The 20,817-nt window shown below is 41.3% G+C and overlaps 1 protein-coding gene across 2 annotated transcripts in view; it reads left to right on the plus strand.

Moving 5' to 3' along the window:
* Positions 1-2,950: 2,950 nt before the first annotated feature.
* The window catches only part of LOC128738912 (uncharacterized), a 49,736-nt gene continuing 31,869 nt past the window's right edge, over positions 2,951-20,817 (plus strand). Inside the window, exon 1 of one of the 2 annotated variants that reach the window (XM_053834394.1) lies at positions 2,951-3,259. The gene's annotated coding sequence lies outside the window, so the exon portion shown is untranslated. Of the gene's footprint in view, positions 3,260-20,107; positions 20,556-20,817 lie in introns of those variants that run through there. The other variant, XM_053834395.1, reaches the window with a different exon arrangement.

Here is a 20,817-nt window from a genome sequence, read left to right on the forward strand (position 1 = left end):
ACAAAAAATAGAGGTAACCAGAGAAGAGAAAAGATTGAAAACGGGAAAGAAAATTAAAAAAAAAACTTGCAAAAAGTGTGAAGAAAATGAGGAGTGAATAAGTAAAAACTGGGCAGGAAACGGAGAAAAATGGAAACAGGAATGAAACAGGAAACGCGGGACAGAAAAAATGAAAACGAAAGGAAAAGAGGAAAAACCGATCAAAAACCAAAAAAATATTTAAAAAAGAAAAAAATGGAATAAAAAATTAGAATTTAGGACTAGAAAAAAGAAAAAGCTAATCAGAAAAGAGGTAAAACATGTGAGAGAATAAAACGAAAAACGTTAATTTTAATTAAAACTTCGCGCCTAATTTCGGGTCTTTGACCGATTTGAAGTAAAGTAAAATTTCAAAAACAAATTGCTCCAAGTTCAAATTTAACCCTCTAACGGGCAACATCGTAAAAACGATGCGATCAAGCTAATGACTGTTTTATCATGAAAGTACACTCAAAAGAACCTTAAGTTCTGATTTTCATGCAAAAATATTTATCTGGACGAGCGCCAGGTTAGAAAAAGTCCTACCCAGATATTTTTTCAATTCAAATACATTACAAAAGTGATATAAAGCATGAAATTTACTCATAGAAAAATCTTAAGGTCAATCATTTTGTTCTAGATGTGCTATTTCATCAAAAGTAAAAAAGGAAATATTCGCGCATTAATTATTTTCGAAATTTATCGGAATTTTTGTTTTTGAAAAATGATAACTTTTGAATGCATAGTCAGAATGTTGTGATATTAATATCAAAATGTCAAGAAATCTGTTCTGAACACATTTTGCGTGTTGTCAATTCAAAACAAATTTCGTATGCGGCTCTGGAGCTCCAAAAGCGAAGGCCGTCTACAGACGGCCTTACCCGTTAGAGGGTTAATTTAATGCCCTATGTCAAGTTTAATTGCATATCCGAAATTAAGCACAATTTCGAGTTTAATTTGAATTTTGACAGATTAGTCAGATTTTTGACAGATCCAACAAACACGTGATCAGAGTAGCCCATGGTAAACGTATAATGCGCTAATTGGTATTATTGCCCCTTTTATGACTATTTAGACTACTGTGATAATCATTTAATACAACGTACCACATTTTGCACTGTTAATGTGACACTAGAGTGGCTTTCAGTTTAATCTACTAATGTGCTTGACTTCTTTTTCCTTCTTCCCCTTCTTCCTCACTTCATTTTCTTTGAGCGAAATCGTGTGCGAGATTCGACTGTGATAATCGTGTAAATCGGGGTAGTCTAAATAGGGGCAAATGTCGCAATAACAGTGGCACATTTGATATTTATATATTGACCTACCACCAAAAACATCATAACGTGTATGAAAATGAGATGCTGCTAGGGTAGATGATCCATTAGTTGCGCCACTAAGCACAATATAACTTCATTTTGCTTATTTATTGAGGTATATGCCGCAATTAATGCTTGTGGGATATAAATTTATCAAATACAAGGTGTTTGTCACAAGGCAAGACAATTGCTTTCGTTGTACGAGAAGCTTTATAAAGAAAAAAATGAATTTTCCGATTCAATTATATTGTACCAACAGTTGCGCTAATGTTTCCTTAATTAAGTTTGATGTTCCTTTAATTGTGTTATTCCATATACATTGCTAGGTTGCTAAGTGAAAAAACATCGTAGCAAAATTATAGATGAGCGCCTATAGTTGTGTGCTCCAACTGCGCGTTAGATTTTGGAAAATTGGCATTTTAGCAAATAAGGCTTTAATTTTAAATGGTGTAGTCTAACTACCAATACTTCTAAAAGCCTGTTTTATATCATGAATGTAATTGTTTTATCTAAAATGCTACGGTGACGAAAATATGCATTAATAATGAATAGTAGCGCAACTATTGGTACTACCACAACTATTGGATCAACTACCCTATAGAAAATAGACGTCTATTTTCTATAATATAATCTCCCCTATAAAAAATATTTTCAATGCTGCATCATGTGCAAAAGCTTTCAAACTAGACATTGGTTGCATACTTGCTGGCGCGCTGCTTGTATTTCTTCTGCAAGCTTTCAAAGTTGAAAGCACAAAATAAAATGTACAGCAATGATATTTTATGCCAGAATCTATTCAAAATCAATCATTACAATTTTTATATTATTTTAATATAACTATTAAGTCAAGCTACCTGTAAGAAATGAAAAATGCTCGTTGAACAGAGATAGCTAAAACTGAAAATCAGTACAAAAGTGCTAGATAATTTTAACTTCAAAACATCTGAATTATTTGTTCAGTGAAGTCAGCCTAACCAACCACTAAAACCAAAAAAAAAAAAACATCTTCAATTCAAGGACATTACCATTCACAAAAAACAAACGCCAAAAATTGTGCGGTCACCATTCCGCTCGTGTCTCGCATTATTTTCATCTACGGCTATTCTCCCCTGTTCGTAACAAATCATTATTGGTAAGGGTTTGTTGAGCTATGCTTATGCTGTTGCTGCTGCGGCTGATGCTGCTGGTGTCGATGTAAAGCAACCCAACTGCGCCTCACTTACACTGCACAGCAGATGAGCGCGAACGATTTCAACACACAGCGGAGCTGGTGTTTTGCAAGACCGGATCGTGAAAAAATAATTGTACACATTTGAACCACTACCTACCGATTGGGTGCCGTCCTCAGAAAATTCATTCAAAATATTTGCCGCCACGCGCATCCGACGCAGTAGAACCCCAACCCCCGAGTAGGCCTACTGCGTTGTACAACTATTGAACTGGCTGCACTGCACTGTGAGGAAAACTGTGTGTGGGGTTTCATTGTGTAGGGTAGAACCAAACCCCAATTCAAGCATGCTGTGTCGTGCAAGTGTCGCACTCAGCACAGCAGCGGAGCTACTTAGATCAGTTGAGCGCTTGGATTTGACTCGAACGGACGCACTCTGTCGTGGCGACGGTTTAAGTGCCTCTCGCCAGACCACGCGCGAAACCTACGAATCTATTGTGGTGGTGGTGGTGGTGATGGAATTGGTCAACATGAATTTGGCTTAAAATTCGACTGCGTGAACTGCACTGCACACGTGCTTCGCTGAGTGTAAAATTGCACGCACGCACGCGACCAAGACGAGTTTTAATGAATTTAGATTGCTGCCAGTTTGTTGTCGCTTTTTTTAGGGTGGTGATTCTACGCAGTGAAAGTGAACAAAACTGGTGTCTAATTTTCTATTGCTCAGTGCAGCGTAGCCTAGCTCCCGGTTGATGAGGTAAATAAATACATATTATGTGATTTGCATATTATTCATTAACGTGTGCACTCTACAGCGCACAGGTTGCTTTGATCAAGATGGTCGTTAGAATAGAACTGTAAAATAACAAAGCGGGACGGTACGGGATAGTGACTGCTATTAATAATAGGTCGCTATTCACATTTGGTATCATTCTCTTTTCTATGCGCATGTTTAGTATGTGTTTGAGGTTGCCAGCCAGAAGTTAGTTTGTTGGGATTATTCTGTCCTACAAATCAACACCTGAATAGAACAAAAAATATTTTTCTATTGTAACCGAGGCCGTTTGATATTATGATCATGCAAGTACTTAAAATTACTTCCTAAAATAATACTTCAAGTGGGTGCCACTTCTAATTAGTGCGATTATATAAAGCCATCCGTGTTGTTTTGTTAGCAAAGCCGGTTGGTTCGATTTGACGGACATTCAAACTAGTACACAAACTAATGTGTCACCACGCGCACACACACATTTGCATAGAAAACGCGAAGGTTTTTTTTTGCTTTATCAAGTTCAGTTAAAACCACGAGAAGCGGTACCGGCGCGCGGAGACAGCTGACACGAGTTTGCTGCGTGCTCCTCTGAACAAAAGAGAGTGTGTGGTGCTTACCCACTAGCAGACACGCATGAAATCTAACGCATGTGGCTTGCTTTGTTAGAAATAGAAAACCCGTGCTGAACCAACCGAACAGTGTTCGATCATTGTACCGACAAAATTCAACCGATTGCTACGATTGTGAAGGATATTTTCGTTACAAAATACAAACATATTCCCTGCTATGAAAAAACATTGTCTTACCAGATTTAAAATTTTGGCTGCAGTGTCAATTGACACGCGAAAACTATTCTAACTAAAGAGCAAAAAAAAACAAAAACGTTCCGTTTGGTTTCGCAATCAGAACGTTTATTTTATTGTGTGCTTATAATTGTACGTTTGATCGCAGGAAACACGCCAACCACGTAACTGACAAATTGTTGCTTCAAAACACGGTCGTAATAAATAAATGAGTATATTTCTACTACATTTTTATGCAGGAGACTGCAATCTTAGAACAATTAATATCGAATTAGTAAGAATTATATTAAATTATATTATACTAGCTGACCCGACAAACTTCGTATTGCTACAAATTAACCTGGGTTGTACATAATTCATGAATCTCGGATGATTTTTGTCACAATCTCGAGTTTTGCAAGCCCCCCAGTGGGCGGCGCTTCCGACGGCGGGTCACCGGCAACACTCGCGACCGTCTCGTCCTGAATGATCTAGTGTTACTATAGATAGTTTTTGTTGTCTTGTATTGACTAATGTTTTATGGAAGAGTCACGAATTTCTCGAGTTCGATTAGTTTTTGAGTTTCGCAAAAATTTCTCCATATCCCCCTACCATAGGGGTGAGAGGTCTCTAACTATCGTAAAATAAATTCAAGACTCCAAAATCTCCCACATGCCAAATTTGGTTCCATTTGCTTGATTAGTTCTCAAGTTATAAGGAAATTTGAATTTCATTTGTATGGGAGCTCCCCTCTTAAAAGGGGAAGGGGTCGTAATTCACCATAGAAAAAATTTCTGCCATCTTAAACTCCCACATACCAAATTTGGTTCCATTTGATTGATTAGTTCTCGAGATAAGAGGAAATTTGCATTTCATTTGTATGGAAGCCCACCCTCTTAAAGGGGAGATAAGCCATAACTCGCTTTCTAAAGAAGAGAGGGGTCTCAATTCACCATAGAAAAAAATCTTGCGTCCAAAACCACTTACATGTCAAATTTGGTTCCATTTGCTTGATTAGTTCTCGAGTTATGAGGAAATTTGTTTTTCATTTGTATAGGAGCCCCCCCCCCCCTCTTAAAGTAGGGAAATCCATAGAAAATATTCTTGCCTACAAAAACACCCACATGATAAATTTGGTTCCATTTGCTTGATTAGCTCTCGAGTTATGAGGAAATTTGTATTTCATTTGTATAGGAGCCCCCCCTCCTAAAGTGAGGAGGGCTCCCAGTTCATCATAGAAAAAAATTTTATCTCCAAAAACACCCACGTGTCAAATTTGGTTCCATTTGCTTGATTAGTTCTCGAGTTATGAGGAAATTTGTATTTCGTTTGTATAGGAGCCCCCCTCTTAAAGTGGGGAGGGGTTCCAATTCACCATAGAAAATATTCATGCCCTAGAAAACTTTCACATGCCAAATTTCGTTCCATTTGCTTGATTAATTCTCGAGTTATGAGGAAATTTGTATTTCGTTTGTATGAGAGCCCCCCCTCTTAAAAAGGTAAGGGGTCCTAATTCATCATAGAAAAAATGGTTGCCTCCAAAAAACACCCACATGCCAAATATGGTTCCATTTGCTTGATTAGTTCTCGAATTATGAGGAAATTTGTATTTCATTTGTGTAGAAGCACCCCCTCTTAAAGTTGGGAGGGGTCCTAATTCACCATAGAAAATATTTTTGCCTCCAGAAACCTCCACATGCCAAATTTGGTTCTATTTGCTTGATTAGTTCTCGAGTTATGAGGAAATTTGAATTTCATTTGTATAGGAGCCCTCCCTCTTAAATTTGGGAGGGTCCTAATTCACCATAGAAAATATTCTTGCCCTCGAAAACTTTCACATGCCAAATTTGGTTTCATTTGCTTGATTAGCTCTCGAGTTATGAGGAAATTTGTATTTCATTTGTATAGGAGCCCCCCTCCTAAAGTGGGGAGGGCTCCCAGTTCATCATAGAAAAAAATTTTATCTCCAAAAACACCCACGTGTCAAATTTGGTTCCATTTGCTTGATTAGTTCTCGAGTTATGAGGAAATTTGTATTTCGTTTGTACAGGAGCCCCTCCTCTTAAAGTGGGGAGGGGTTCCAATTCACCATAGAAAATATTCATGCCCTAGAAAACTTTCACATGCCACATTTCGTTCCATTTGCTTGATTAATTCTCGAGTTATGAGGAAATTTGCGTTTCACTTGTATAGGAGCCCCCCTTCCTAAAGTGGGGAGGGGTCCCAGTTCATCATAGAAAAAAATTTTATCTCCAAAAACACCCACGTGTCAAATTTGGTTCCATTTGCTTAATTACTTCTCGAGTTATGAGGAAAATTGTGTTTCTTTGGTACAGGAGCCCCCCTCTTAAAGTGGGGAGGGGTCCTAATTTACTATAGAAAATATTCTTGCCCTCGAAAACCTTCACATGCCAAATTTGGTTCCATTTGCTTGATTAGTTCTCGAGTTATGAGGAAATTTGTATGGAAGCCCCCCCTTTTAAAGAGGAGAGGAGTTATAATTCCCCTTATAAAGAGGGGAGGGGTCTCAATTTACCATAGAATAAATTCTTGTCACCGAAAACACCCACATGCCAAATTTTGTTCTATTTGCTTGATTAGTTGTCGAGTTATGCAGAAATTTGTGTTTCATTTGCATGCCCCCCCTCTTAGTGGGGGGAAGGGTTTCTAACCATCACTAAAACCTTTCCCGGCTCCAAAAAACCTCTACATGCATATTTTCATGCCGATTGGTTCAGTAGTTTTCGATTCTATAAGGAACATACGGACAGACAGACAGACAGACAGACAGACGGACAGACAGAAATCCTTCTTTATAGGTATAGATTGTGTAGGGTGACCGATCCTCCTCACGGCGTTGTAGGATCGACTTCCAGCTTGAATGCGTCGTTGAATTTTTTTACTCGTATTATCGTCAGCGGTGACCAGGGGTTCCAGATATATGAACTTATCGACCGCTTCCAACTCATCGCCGTCAATAATCATTGCCTGTAAAGCCGCACGTAACTTTCTCTGCAGGCTCTTCCTGCCATAAATTTGCCTCCTAGCCTCCGTTTTTAGTCTGGCGTAGATTACTTCAGCCGTTCCAAGGTTTCTAGTAATGATGTCGAGGTCGTCTGCGAAGGCTAGGAATTGGCTACTTTTGCTGAAGATCGTTCCTCTCGTTTCGATACCGCTCGCCGAATCACACCTTCAATAGCGATATTGAATAACATACAGGACAGTCCATCCGCTTGCCGCAATCCTCTGCGCGATTTGAAAGGACTCGAAAGGTGTATTCGAAGCACATCACTCGCTCCTGGATAGCTTTGATCAGCCACGTCGTTTTGTGCGGAAAACCGTACTCGTGCATTATTTGCCATAGCTGTTCGCGTTCAGCTCTATCGTATGCTGCTTTGAAATCCACGAAAATATGATGCGTGAGCACGTTGCACTCCCGACATTTCTGGGGAATTTGTCGGAGAGTAAAAATTTGGTCCATAGAAGCGCGGGCCCCCATAAAGACCGCCTAATACTGCCCTACGAATTCTCTTGCTATTGGGGTTAGACGACGCAACAAAATCAGGAAGAGCACCTTGTAGGCGGCGTTGACCAACGTGATGCCGCGGTAATTACAGCAATCTAGCCGGTCGCCCTTTTTGTAGATGAGGACAGACTACACGACTACACCTTCTATCCACTCCTCCAGGGGTTTCTGCTCCTGCCAAATCCTAGAAATTGTCCAATGAAGTGCCGTTGCTGGCGGTTTCCGGCCATTTCTGTAGAGCTCTACCGGAAGGTGGTCCTTTCCGGCGGCTCTATTATTCTTTAGCTGACGAATTTCTCGCCGGATCTCTTCGAGCTTCTGGCTCCACAGAGGAAGGCAGAGCTTCATCCAGTAGGCGAGCGTATTTTTCGACAACTGGCGGGTAGTTTAGCTGCCGATTGCTTAACCAAGGAGGGCGGCTTTGTCGCAAGATATAAACCGTCGATAGCTTTGAGCGCACGTGTACTGCTACTAGGTAATGATCCGAGTCGATATCCGCACCCCGTATGAAGCGTACGTTGTTGATGTTCGAGAAAAACCGGCCCTCAATGAGAATATGGGCGATTTGGCTTGAGGTTCGTTGGTCAGGTGGCTTTGTGTAAAGCTTTGTGGGGAAAGAAAGTGCTTCTGATTACCAAGCCTCGGGAAGCTGCAAAGTTGATGCATCGCTGGCCGTTATCGTTCGTGTCGGTGTGTCCGTGTTACCGGTCTATACATTGCTTCCCTGTCGACCTGGGCGTTCATATCCCCGATGACGATCTTGATGTGTCCCGTGGTGGAGCTGTCGTAAATTGCCTCCAATTGCGCATGGTACTTTTTCTTCTTATCGTCGGATCTACCTTCGAGTGGCCAGTGAACGTTTATGAGAACGTAGTTGAAGAAACGAACATTTATTTTAAGCATACACGCCCTTTTGCTAATCGCCTACCAGTCCATTACAGGATCCCGTATTCTGCTCATCATTACGAAGCCCGTTCCTAGCTTGTTGGTCATTCCACGGCTCTGGTAAAATTGGGCCTTGCCACCACGGATCCTCCACTTTCTCATCGCCACGCACGCACGCCACCTCGAAATTCAGTGATCTGCAGTTCCAGATACCAAGCTTCTGTTCCATGTTCTTCACCCTTATTCTTGTTTTCGTTCGAATGAGTAAATAAGTTTCTTCAACTAAAAGTGCCAGAAGTGTGCTGCTTGGGTAGTAAAGATACCGAACTTGACAGCAATATTCGAGAATTGAACGCACTAAGCACTTCAGATAGGAGATGTTGCTGAAATCCATAGCGATTTGGAACATGAAGTCGAGATTTCTAGAGGCCTTACAGATTATGTAAGTTTATACTGGTGGAATGATAATTTACTATCCAGCAAAACGCCTAAATCTTTAATGCAATTTGTTCTTCCAATAATGGATCCCAAAAGCTTATATTCGAATGTGATAAATTCTTTCTTTCTTGGAAAAGTGATGATGGCGCTTGAATTAACCTTCATACAGTTAACCTCTCAGTTTGAAATTCACATCGTTAAAGTATATCATGAAAACCAATGGTCCGAGGTGGCTACCTTGGGGGATCCCAGACGGAGCAGAAAATTCTCCAGAACAATTATCACCGATTTTCACTGCTAGCTGACGACTAACTACTCGTCGTTGCTAGTGTCGTTCCTTACAATTTTACTGCCGGGTTCTGCCGGGAGTCGGTCCTTTCCGGCGGCTATATTATTATTCAGCTGAGCGATTTTTCGCTGGAGCTTTTCGATATCGGGAGCCTTATCGTTTGTAGGCACTCCTGGGTTAAATTCTGTTACGTTTCCATTGAGATGCCCATCGAAGAAATGACTCCATCTATCGACCACCTCGCGGTCATTTGTGATAATCCCAATTGTGGGCACTAGCCCACACAATTGTGTAGCTGAAAGCTTTTGCTAAAAATTCTACCTAGTATCGTTCATGCAACCTACAATGTGTAAAAGTTGGGCAATGTTAGCTGATTAGTTACACTTCGTACCGTGGACCCCCGTTCGTTTGACCGTTTTTAATCTGAACACTTTTTAACCGTTGGTTTGCACGACGTGCAAATTAAAAATGGTTCAAATGTCATTCTCAACACGATAACATTTGCTTATGCAGACGATGCACATAAGCACGATTTGTTTGACCTGATCTAGCGTGTTTAATATGTTTCACGTTGCGTTTTCCCAACAATTATGATAGAAATCCGATCGGAGACAGAAATATTCGCTGCTTGCAACTGCCAACTGAATCAAACCACCAAAACAATAACAAAGAGCAGGGCGACCAGTTCACACAAGTTCCAGCATATTTAGGGCTATCAGTTGTTCAAATTAAAAACTAACCCCGTTAGTTTGCATGAGCAATCGTTCAAACGAACGGCGGTCCACTGTATTACAGTAGTAAAATACGCTCTAGGAATAATAGTTGTTTCGTAGTAACAATTTTCTGCAAAATTTCGAAAAATGTGCCGTCCGGACAGGCATAAGGTTTCCTTTTTCGTCTTACACATGTCAGGCTCCGGTGTGTACCCTATTGGTTTACCATGAACCATTGGTTCATAGAACCTGCACATGTCATTAGCCCGGAATAACTGTTCTAGCTTTTCGCGACCTCTGTTCTTCCTTCTTTCGCTCGTGGCAACGCTTAGATAGTTTTTTTCCTAGCTCTTTTTTCCCTCTCTATCGCTTGCTGACATTTTCCCAGCCAGTCATTTCGTACAGTTGAGGTTTCTGTACCTATCGCCACGGTTGCGGCCTCATTGACAGCCGAGCTCCATTCATATTCTGTTCCATCCTTCTTCGACGATTGAAGCACCTAACTGCACATACGGGTTTCCGGTACACCTTCTCGCCTTTGCAACAGGTTGCCAGCAGCGCCAAGATGCCAAACTATCGAAGGCTTTTCGAGCAGTACCCTGTACGACCCCATGCTACGCGACTGCTACGGATCCTCCTGGAAGAGGGGAATCCGCGAAATTAATTCTAGAAAAAAAAGAACTCGGTCTTACGTCCACACAATCAAGTCTTAGCTTTAGTGCCGAGATAACGCCCGCTCCGGATGGGACGCTGTTATGAGCCACTCCTAACCTGGAGTACAGCAGCTCGCTTGGTTGAGAAACAGTCAAGCCGCCAAGTGTCGCACCAGGACAAGGAAACAACCGCTTAAGGCTGGCAATGCTATTCTTCGTTAGAACATCCAGCATTCGCATGAGTGCCTTCCTTCCTGTCGGTGTGCGAGCTTAGTTTTCACGGCGGTTGGTTAGCAGATTGCTGCAGGTTGCTCGTATTCCGGAGCAACAGTACCAAAAGACACGTGGTGGTAGAGTTTTAGTTGCCGTCTCTACTGGGCTAACCGGCTAGCGTTGACCCGACTCCAGTTAGTGCCAGAATCGCCCACTCTATCGAAGACCATGTTAATTCCATCGGCTCTATTATGTCTAGTTTGCAGTCTAATGATTTGTCGTTGCTATTTGGAGACTATAATCAACTCGGATTGTGGTGGATTCGCTTGAAAAATGATGCCACTTCCACTGAATAGCTTTTTTCAGATACTACTGCTGCTAGTTCCGATTTGTTAGAAGGTTTTAACCTGCTTGATTAGATTCTAACAAACAACGAGACTCTATGTGAGCAGTTCGAAGCTGTTGAGCCACTTGTACTTCTCGACCCGAATCACTCAGCGGTGAATGTAACGGTAAACCAGAGCCTGCCCATACAATTCAAAGACACTCCAGTGTCCAGTGAACCGTGTTTGGACTTTCGCAGAACTGATTTTGAGTCTTAAAGCAAAGTCATGTTTCAAATCGACTGGCGGTTTTTAGAACTCAATCCTCCTGTTGACGATGCGATCGCCTACACTCAGTGCACTCCTCCCCGAAATTATCAGATAAAATCCGAGAATCTTCTGGTCGTTCGTTGGCAGCAAAAAAAGAGGAAGGATTGCCTAAAGATGTGTTTTTGGGAGATAGTCGTGCCAGGATGATGCAGAAAAATGTGCTTTTTTCGCCCAACATTTTCAGCACAATGTTCGTGATTGCGTTACTACAACTGTGTAATTCAATTCAGTATTATGCAACATTCATGGGGACATCTTGGATTCCCGTCTACCCGCGATTACGGATCGTCACGTTGAAACTGCCATTAACAAACTTAAATGTTCGTTTGCCGCCGGACCCGATGAAATTACATCATGTAGTTTAAAAAAATGTGCTGTTGCGGATAAACAGTCCGTTATGTCCGCTGTTTAATTTGCACGTCAACAGAGCCTATTTCCTACAATTTGGAAGTTTTCAGTTATGCTTCCAGTGCATAAAAAGGGCGACAAACAAAGTGTAAAAAACTACAGAGGCATCACACCTCTTTGCGCATGTTCAAAAGTATTAGAAATAATTATACATGATGCCCTCCTCGCCAGCTGTAGGCACTACGTCTCATTGGATCAACATGGGTTTTATCCAAAACGTTCCATTGCTACAAACCTTGTGCAGGTCACAGGCAAATGTTTACAAACCATGAGCATAGGTTCCCAGATTGATGCTGTCTATACCGAGCTAAAAGCTGCATTTGATCGTGTTGACCACAACATGTTATTGGCTAAACTGGATAAACTTGTTGTCGACTCCAGTCTTGTATCAATGGTTTCGATCCTAACTGTTGGATCGAATGCTCTACGTGAAGTTGGGTAAAGTGCAATCCGAGTATTTCTCGAACCTGTCCGGCATTCCACAGGGCAGCAATTTGGGACCACTGCTCTTCATGCTGTTTATCAACGAGCGACATGTCGCTCCTGCTTCTGGATGATTGCCGCATGCTTTTTGCAGACGATATCAAACTATTTAAAATTGTCAGAATACTACTGACTGTTTAGAGGTCCATCGCAAGTCCAGCCCGGTTATATACTATTTATGGGCAGATTATAGCTAGAGTAGATACGAGTCGTGATTTAGGTGTAACTTGGAACTTGGAAACATCCGGTAACAGTTTGGAAAAAGTTACATTCCACATGTTGCATATATCTAAACGTACCTTAACGTGTCATCCGCTTTATGTCGGCAAGCTTCAACGCGGTGGCGACATAATAGGAACGATGTTTTATTTGTATGCCGGAAGGACATTGGGTCAAGAGGCCACTGCGACAAGCTTAATGATCGTCTTTTGTGGCAGAGCAACGATGGTTTAGACAACGACTTCGTGGATAATCTAATGTATCTTTTTGTGTTTTGTGTTATACGTATTATCTGTTATCATTGAGACCACAGAATGTCCGATGATTTATATACCATTTATTGGCTACATTTCTACATTCACCGAAGTAAACAGGCATACCATCGCAGCGATAGGCTGGTTGTAACCATAGCGTGTTCGATAAAATCCTGGCTGCATTAATGATCGCTGTCGCAAGGTTCTTCCTGATGCCCGGAAATCAAGCAGGGATAAAAGATATGGGCAATCGATGTCGCCAGCGAGCAGTTTAACAACGAAAGCGGCTTACTGAATTTTTCGTCTCCGAGCGAGCGTTTCAAGACTAAGCAGTTGACATCTATCTGGATACGTTGGAAGGTTCCAGCGATAACGCTACGGAAGATTCTTGAGAGCGAGCCGTAGGAATCTTTTTTGGACTCGCTCGATCCTTAAGTTCCACGTTACGTCGTTCGGTGTCCATATAATGGAAGTGTTTTCAAGGATCGGCCTAACAAGAGAACAAACTCGATTCAAAATAGTACCGTCGATATGGTAATCAAACATAATCGGATCTGAAGAACGATGAAAAGTCATGACGTTGCATTTTGCGATACTGTTAACAAGTTTGTTCAGTTGACACCAATTGACGAACACGTTTAGCAACATTTGCAGATGGAGGCAGTCCTCGATAGAGCGCACCACTACGTAGATTTTCAAAACATCGGCGTAAATGAGTTTGCATTTATAACCAAGCGAGAATGCAACATCGTTGAAGCAAACAACGAACAAAACTGGCCCTAAATTACTCCCTTGCGGAACTCAAGATTTATTAACAAACGGTGACGAGTTCTTTCAATCAGATAGGATGAAAGCCACGACACCAATCTGCTCGAGGCTCCCATTCGCAACAATCTACGCAGTAACACTTTGTGGTCAATTTTGTCGATAGCCGCTTTCAGATCCGTGTAGATGACATCTACTTGCGCTCTGCCTTTCATATCCGTCGAACACAAGTGGTAGCGAAGTCTAACAAGTTTGTAGTTACGGATCTGCCAGGAATGAAACCATGTTGGTCAGAGGAGGTATAAGACTTCGTTGCTTGTAGAATTCGGTCGCTGACGATAATCTCGAACAGTTTCGAGCCGGCGGAAAGGCTAGTATTCCCACGGTAATTTCTGACATCACGATGATCACCACTTTTATACACGGGAAACATGTATGACAGCTTCCAGCTCGCAGGAAATTCTCCCCCAACGAATGATCGGTTAAAAATGACGGCTAACGGCCCAGCAAAAGTACTAGCACAGCGACAGAAAACAACAGCCGGGATTCCATCCGGTCCAGGGACGTACGAGCTTTTTAACTTTTTTGAGGCAGCAACAATCATGGCGGGCGAAATTTCAAACGTATCCGATATAAACGACATTAGACGCGGCAAGTTCGGCGTCTGCATCGGACGACTGTTCGGCTAGAAAGACTGAAGCAAAATGTATCGCAAAGAAATTACATGCTTCGGCTTCACTCGTAGATTCTCTGCCATCGTAAACCACGTTAGATGGGATTGACTGATTTTACCTCTTCGTATTCACAAAACTCCAAAAGGATTTTGGATTCCGACGCAAACCAAACTGCACCCTTAGAACGTACGACTTATAAAGCGTAGCATTTAATTTTCTGTAGTTGTCTCTCGCACTCTTGAAAAATTGTTCTTTAACACTACTGATCTATTAGGAACCTCAAACGACGCAGCCAACGATTGCGGTCGCTTTTCGCTTAACGAAGAAGAGAAGTACTCCATGGAGGTGAAATTGATTTTCTTTTCACTGGAACGTTTGAGTTTAGCCATTGACGGATAACATCGCCGAACAGGGAGGTCATACCATGAACATCCACGCAATTGTGGGTACAGTGCCAATCTACAGCTGATAGGTAAGCAGAAAGTCTATCGAAGTCGATTTTCCGGAAATTAAATTCTCTCCTGCGTTCATCAGTCGTTGGTAGCGACCCCGAAAGTTCATCACAAACATTAATGCGAATATCCAGTGGACGATGATGAGATCAGCTGGTAGTAGGGGATCCTCTGAGGTGGTAACCACAGTACGGCTGGCCTCAGACACAAAAACTAAATCTTGAGAGCGGCCGTTGTTATTCAGTTGTAGATTTACTTGATTCATGGTCAAGAAGTCCATGCCATCAACCAATGCTATATTCGCTGGAGTTAAATATGACAAGTTAGGAAGAGTACCGCTCTCATCTTTGCGCCATGCAAGGCGAAGTTGATTATAATCGCCGCGCCTTGTTGCAGAGTTCACGGACTGTGCTAATGTGCTCTTCAATTAAACCAACTGATCGGCTTTCGTCGGGAGGAGTGTAAATATTGCACATCAGAAAACGATGACCCCGTATCGTAGCAGAGACACACACTTGCTCCAGCCTATTGCCGTTACATGTGTTAATGCGGGAACAACCAAGCTTCATTCTCGGTTTTTTGCTCAGTAGATGCTCATTTGACTACAGTGCCTCAACTAAACAGAATTCGAAAAAGTAATGTAAAGGGCGATTGTAGAGCTAACTATTCTCTATATTATTGTTGAAGAAAGTATAGTTCTATCTTTTGTATTTACGGCGCTATGGGACTGCTACCCTGTTGGTAGCAAAAAGAGCGCTCATTTGGCTACCAACGAGGTAGCAATCGCATAGCACCGTAAATACAAAAGTTAGAACTATACTTTCTTCATCAATAGTGTAGATAGTAATAAGTTCTACAATCGCCCTTTACACTACATATTCGAATTCTGTTTAGTTGAGGCGCTGTAGTCAATTGAGCATCTACTGAGCAAAAAACCGAGAATGAAGCCTGAACAACCATGCCGCTTGGCAACAGCAATTAATACACCGCCAAAACTATGCTTGTCGCTGTTAACACTGGATCGGTCGCAACGGAAAGCATTAAATGAGATACCAAAAATCTGCAGTGAATTGATGCTGTCATTTAACCCAGTCTCCGTTTGCATAATTACATCGTAGGATGCTTTATAAGCCAGATTAGGTACACGGGGACGTTTTGGAGCGCGAACGGGTTCAACTGACAGCCAACGTTTGACCACTGGCGATAAAACTGAAGGAACCGAACCGTTACACCGTGCGTCGAAAACCAAATCTATGGTAGGAAGAGGCTCCAGAGAAAGCAACGTTTGCCTCCCTCGGACAGTGACTATTGACGGCGATGATCCTCTACTTTGCTTACGGAAGCCCTACCACTATGGGCCAGAAATTAAAATTTCGGGATAAACATATTTGCGGTTCAACGGCGTGTCTCAGCTCAATGTGGTCTTCGGAAACTTTTTGAATGAAAAAATGATGCATCTTTGGAAGGGGACGTCCAATATTTACGTGTTACTTTAACAACAATTTAAGTAATAACTTTTTGAGTAAATTTTTTTTCACCTTTTTGGTTTCAAAATATTAAAGATAAATCAATTTCAAGTATTTTTTCTGAAGGTATGAAACTTCTACATTTTACCCATTTTCAGCAATAGTCTTATGTTTATAAACGACCCCTCAAATCACATTTTTTCTTGTAACATGTTTATTTCAACAGACAGCTCAATGTGATGTTCTAGACAACATTTTGCACATAAAAGAGGAATATTTTTGCTGAAGACTGTTTTGCTTTTTCTGCATTAATTGATAAGATATAACTGATTGTAGGCTAAAAACCGTTTGATGAAAAATGTGTATTTTTTCAAGGGTTGTGTCTTCAGAGAAGTAAAATAATAATATATAGCGCATCTTCCTGCACTATTAGGGTGACCATGAATTCACCTATTAGGGTGATACAAACTTTTGTTTTCTTGAATAGTTAAAAATAAAGTTTATTACTCCAAAACTTGCAGAAAATACTAAAATAAGCAACTTGGCTGACTAAAGTAACTATCTATCTCTTACCGGTTACGAAATATAATGTGTTAAAAAAGAACACTTAAAAATCAATTACACTCAATAACTTTGCAAACGATTATTTTATTGCTTTCAAATGTTCTACAAAGTTATTTACTATGTTGAAATACATATTTTCTTTGAAGACTGTTTGACGCTAGGACGCATATTTATGAAGTTATAAAACGTTTGAAAAAAAAAATCTGCACTATTCCCAGGTATTCCCAGACATGGTATTCCCAGGTATTCTCTGAAATACACATTTGAGCAGATAACTTTCCCTACAAATTGGTATGCAAACTAATTGCAGATACTTGCAGATGGCTGATATATTCGGACTTTTCATCAGACGGTTTTTAACCTAAAATCTGTGATATCTTATTAATTAATGCATATAAAGCAAAACTGTTTTCAGCAAAAATATTCCTCTTTTATGTGAAAAATATTTTCTAGAACATCACATTGAGCTGTCTGTTGAAATAAACATGTTACAAGAAGAAATGTGATTTGAGGGGTCGTTTATAAACAAAGGTCAATTGCTGAAAATGGGTAAAAGGTAGAAGTTTCATATCTTCAGAAAAATTACTTGAAATTGGTTTATCTTTAATGTTTTGAAACCAGAAAGGTGAAAAAAAAATTACTCAAAAAGTTATTATTACTTAAATTGTTGTTAAAGTAACACGTAAATATTGGACGACCCCTTCAAAATATGCATCAATTTTTTATTCAAAAAGTTGCCGAAGATCACATTGAGTTGAGACATGCTGTTTACCCGCAAATATTTTTGTCCCGAAATTTTAATTTCTGGCCCATAGTGCCTACGTGCACTAGCCGTATTTGAACGAAAGGTATTGCGGACTATTTTTGACGGAGTACAAACGGAAAGCGGAGGGTGGCGGAGGCGTATGAATCACGAGCTACGGGGACTGCTTGGAGATTACCATCGTACATCTGGCGAAAGTTGAGAGACAACGGTGGGCCGACCACGTCGCAAGGATGCCGGACCATTGTACAGTGTAATCCGTTCTCTTCACCGGCACCAGGCATAGAGGGGCCCAACGTGCTAGATGGCTCGACCAGGTTGAAGCTGATTTGCATGTGTCGAGACGCGCACTGAATTGGCGACGAATAGTCCAGGAGTATAATGGAGAGGAATTCTTGATACGGTAAGAGCCGCCCCGGCTCTCAGCTGCTAAACCAACTAACATTTACGAAATCATAACACTATTAACAACGTCCCACGTGAAAGTCAGCAAAGCAACTGACCAAACATCCGAAGTTAGTTTATACCTGTGACTGGTTCACGTACCAACGAAATGTACATATATTAGTCCTGAAAAGGACAGCTTTATTTTTCTCCTGCTCGCCACCGTCTCAGGATTCCGTTCGCTCGCATCTTAAACAGCTGCGTCATTGGTGATTAATTTGTTGTGTGACGATAACAAGAAAAAGGAAGCAGTATTGGTGACCAAGCAGCTACTGTTGGTGATCCGGCTGCTACGGAAATGAAATGGCGTCCTCCACGATTCTTCCAACGGCAGCAAGAGGCGAGTACAGCAAGCAAGAGGATTGCCGCGTTCGATTACGCTCATTCGACTATAACGCTTCATAGAAGCAAAACCCGTACAAGTTATGTATGAATCATTTAGAGAGCTGAGTGCAATCTACAATCTTTCTAAATTTGGTAGTGCACTATCTTTTCAATTTGGGCTGCTCAAAGTCTACAAACTTTGTTATTACTAAATGCACGTTCGTTCGTAAACAGTTAGTCATGCAACAGCGTAAATGCAAAAAATAATACAGTACTCAATTCAGAGAGATTGTAGATTACACTCAACTCTACAAATGATTCATGCATGACTTTCACCGGTTTTGTTTCGCTGGGGCTTTCGGGGCAGTCGAATGAAAGTAAGTGAGCGTCCCTTTTCTGCATTGACTTTGCCAATGGACATTACCACCGCTTACGTTTCGTTAATTACTCAACAGTTAACTATTGAAAATTTATAAAGTTCTCTACCTAACGACCTACGATAACCGGAAAACTACTCGGAAAAATAATATCAACCGCCAGCTCTCAATTATTAAACACCTGGTACCTGAAGGCAGCAGAAATTAATAGAAATAAATCACAAAGCACGATTGATGTGCTGTCAAAATATGCCTTCAGCTAATCTGCATATCTTATCGTTTTAATTGAACGATAGCAAATCTAATCCGAGCAAAATGGCAATCACCACGTGCCTAAAGTTCGTTTTTTGTTGGCAACAAAAACCCCATCCTATCGGTCAACATGCGGTTTAGCTATTGCGGATTCGCTCCGGCAAGTTCGCGAGTGGACGCGTTGAAAGTTCTAAATATTGAAAATAAACATTGCTTTTTTATTTTCCAAATTTTTTCTCTGATTGTATTATTCTGATCTAATTTGCATTGAATTCAAAAGGTCGCACGCCAACACAGGTTGAAGGTTATCTATCATAGACTGTCAAACTGGTTTAGACTTCAAACAACCGCTCAGTGTAAGTTGATTGGAGCTAACCTTCAAGTGGAGCAGCATGATTAATGACCACTTACAACAGGTAATAGATTATACCGATGGTTCCGACTGCAACAGATCTAAACAAGAAAGATTTTCAGTTGACTCGAGTGTGCGTATCTCGTAAGTTCCAGTTGGGGGGACAATGGTATCATAAGCTCGAATCGATTATATAACTTGTTTCTAAACACCAAACAAAGCCTCTCAAATAACAGATATAGATATGCATGCTATATCGAAACAATTTATTCTATTTTCTGTCACTTACTTCTAACCATCAACAGGAATCGGCACGTGAATTATAATAACCGGTTCCAGCGGAGCTGGAGCTCATCGTAATAAACACCTCCGGTAGACGATCGTTCCGCCTAGTCATCGTCATCGGACATATCAATGTCACTCAGAAAACCCTAATCAAGGACGATGCTAGCAAATCAAGCCAAATCTGTTTTATGGGTTTTCAAACATGATACGTGCGGTAAAAATTATCTCAAAATATACCTAACCAAAAAATAAGTTTATCAAAATGAAGCAAAAAAAACTATGGGCGCGTGTAGCGATAAGAAACAGCTGTGCTCTGTGCAGCAAATTTCGAAGTCCGTTCAGGTTGCCGGTGCTCGGCCCGCATTCCCCGGTAGGGTGGTCCGCATGCGGTGGTCACTAAAAGCTCCAACGTAGCTTCATTGTATTCAAATCCAAATTCAAATCCAACCACCCTAAAGCGAAGACAACAATTAGCGTGCGTTTGTTTCCTCCGATCCGAGCCAGCAAGTCATTGGGCCTGTCGAGTCGGACCGAACCAGGACGGCGTCAGTCGTGTTCGCGATTCTGTCCGCTTCGGTCTTCGATTCTACCGCTACTGCGCTGTTCACACGAGCCGTGGCGCGGCCGCTTGGTGTCTGGTGTGTAGTACTAGGTGATCGTCACCGAATGGGTGGCGCTCTGGTGATTTCCTTGCCCTCGTGGTCGTGTGATGTGTGAGACGAAACAGCAGAGATAGAACATTGTGGCGCATACCATCGCATCGCATCGCATCGCAGTCGACGACCGGCTGGCTGTTTATGTTGTTTGTTGTTTCCATCCCAACGACGACGACGACGACGATGACATCCGCGCGCGGTTTGGTGAAAAATTCCGTCGGGTAGATTATTATTATTTGTCGTTGCCTAGAAACCAAACGAAAAGTGAGAGTCAAGATTTTCACGAACTGACCCGACCGAGGCACGGAAGCGTGACTTAGGCCGACCGAGTTGAATAAACTGAAGGTGAAAATGAGTAACGTTCTAATGCTTTGAGTGATACTTTGAAAAGGTTCGTTTTTAAATAATAGTGTTAAAACAATGTTGTGAAACTGTTGAATTTATGTGATTTTTATGGGTATGTCACCCATGCAAGTATCAACACACCGAGTAAAGTTATTCAGTTCATGGCAAAATCAATTCGCACTTGGTTTGTTTACATTCTCAATCATGACCTGTAAAAAATCAGGTCAAATTTGCACGTGACAGGATCACCCGTATGAAATTTTATTTTCTTGCCAATTGACAAACAAATAAACAATTAGCAAATTGTC

Source organism: Sabethes cyaneus, chromosome 2 (genome assembly GCF_943734655.1).
Source record: "Sabethes cyaneus chromosome 2, idSabCyanKW18_F2, whole genome shotgun sequence".
Classification (NCBI taxonomy): domain Eukaryota; kingdom Metazoa; phylum Arthropoda; class Insecta; order Diptera; family Culicidae; genus Sabethes; species Sabethes cyaneus.